The sequence below is a fragment of the Symphalangus syndactylus genome, chromosome 3 (assembly GCF_028878055.3).
Source record: "Symphalangus syndactylus isolate Jambi chromosome 3, NHGRI_mSymSyn1-v2.1_pri, whole genome shotgun sequence".
Classification (NCBI taxonomy): Eukaryota; Metazoa; Chordata; class Mammalia; order Primates; family Hylobatidae; genus Symphalangus; species Symphalangus syndactylus.
Window position 1 is genome coordinate 101,571,455 of NC_072425.2, and position 2,098 is coordinate 101,573,552.

Sequence of the window (2,098 nt, forward strand, 5' to 3'; positions counted from 1 at the left end):
ACAGAATCTCACTCTGTCGCTCAGGCTGGAGTACAGTGGTGCAATCTCAGCTCACTGCAACCTCCGCTTCCTGGGTTCAAGCAATTCTCCTGCCTCAGCCTCCCAAGTAGCTGGGACTACAAGCATGTGCCACCATGCCTGGCTAATTTTTGTATTCTTTTTTAGTAGAGATAGGGAGACTCTGTCTCAAAAAAAGAAAATAGCCAAAAGTGATGAACAGAGCATATATAAAGGTACTACTGCTTGTCTCAGCAGCACATATACCAAAATTGAATCAATAGAGAGAAGATTAGCATGCTCCCTGCACAGTGATGACATGCAAGTTCTTAAAGTGTTCCATATTTTAAAAAAAAAAGATACCAAATAAGCACCTGAAAAGATGGTCAACATCATTAGCCACTAAGTAAATACGTATTAAAAACACAATGAGGTGTGTGTAGTGGTCTGTAATCCCAGCACTTTAGGAGACCAGTCTGGAGCATGACTTGAGCTCAGAAGTTCAAAACCAGCCTGAGCAACATAGCAAGACCCCATCTCTTCAAAAACATATTTCTAAAAACCTTGGCTGGGTATAGTGGCACACACCCATAGTCCCAGCTACTCAGAGATTTAAGGTGGCAATGAGACATGATTATGACACTGCCCTTCAAAGCCTAGGTAACAGAGCAAGACCCTGTCTCAAAAAATAATAATAATAATAATACACACAATGAGATATCACTCTACCCACCTATCAACATTACTAAATGAAGACTTATGTTCACATGAAAACCTGTGTAATGTTTTTAACAGTTTTATTCATAATAAACTACAAGTGGAAATAACTGAGATTATCTTTCAGCAAATAAGTAATTAAACAAAATGCAATATAACTGTTACAAACACTATGCAACAACCCGGAGGAATCTCCAAGGAATTAAACTTAGTGTAAAAAACTCAATCCCAGAAAAGTACATGTTGTTTTGTTTTGTTTTGTTTTGTTTTGTTTTGTTTTGTTTTGTTTTTAGACCAGAGTCTCACTCTGTCACCCAGGGTGGAGTGCAGTGGTGCAATCTCGGCTCACTGCAACCTCCGCCTCCTGGGTTCAAGCAATTCTCATGTCTCAGCCTCCCAAGCAGCTGGGATTACAGGTGTGTGCCCCCACACCTGGCTAATTTTTGTATTTTCAGTAGAGACAGTGTTTCACCATGTTGGCCAGGCTGATTTCCAACTCCTGACCTCAAGTGACCCACCCGCCTCAGCCTCCCAAGGTGCTGGGATTACAGGCGTGAGCCAGGCACCTGGCCTCCAGAAAATTACAAGTTCTATCATCCCATTTATATAACATCCTTGAGATAACAAAATCACCAAAATGAAGAATACATTAGCGGTTACGACTAAGTCTGGTGGCAGGAGGAAAGCAGGTGTGGCTATAAAAGCACAACAGGAAGGGAGAGGATTCTGGGAAGATGGTGCAATAGGAAGTACCAGGAACCTGAGGTCAGGAGTTCAAGACCAGCCTGACCAACATGGAGAAACCCCATCTCTACTAAAAATACAAAATTAGCCAGGTGTGGTGGTGCATGCCTGTAATCCCAGCTACTCGGGAAGCTGAGGCAGGAGAATTGCTTCAACCCAGGAGGCGGAGGTTGCAGTGAGCCAAGATCACGCCATTGCACTCCAGTCTGGGCAACAAGAGTGAAATTCCATCTCAGAAAAAAAAAAAAGCAAGTATACATAAGTCAGCAATGAAGAAAATGCAGGACTTGTACACAGAAAAATCACAAAACTTTACTGAAATAAACTGAAGACAACATAAATAAATGGAAAGACATTTCATGTTCTTGGATTGCAACACCTTAATGTTGCTAAGATGTTACTACTCCAAAGCAATCTACACATTCAATAAAATCCCTATCAAAATCCCAAGAATGTTTTTTGCAGAAATTAAAAAAAATACATTCTAAAACTCATGTAGAATCTCAAGGGACCTCAAATAGTCAAAACAATCTTGAAAAAGAAGAATAAATTTGAAGACATCACACTTCCTGATTTCAAAACTTACTACAAAGCTACAGTAATCAAAACAGTGTTGCCAGGCTTGGTGACTCACGCCTGT

The 2,098-nt window shown here is 40.7% G+C and overlaps 1 non-coding gene across 1 annotated transcript; it reads left to right on the top strand.

The window, feature by feature from the left end:
• The first annotated feature begins 239 nt into the window (after positions 1-239).
• Positions 240-346, top strand: LOC129479920 (U6 spliceosomal RNA). The gene has a single exon (XR_008656847.1). It is a non-coding gene; the product is annotated as a U6 spliceosomal RNA (small nuclear RNA).
• The last annotated feature ends 1,752 nt before the right edge of the window (positions 347-2,098 follow it).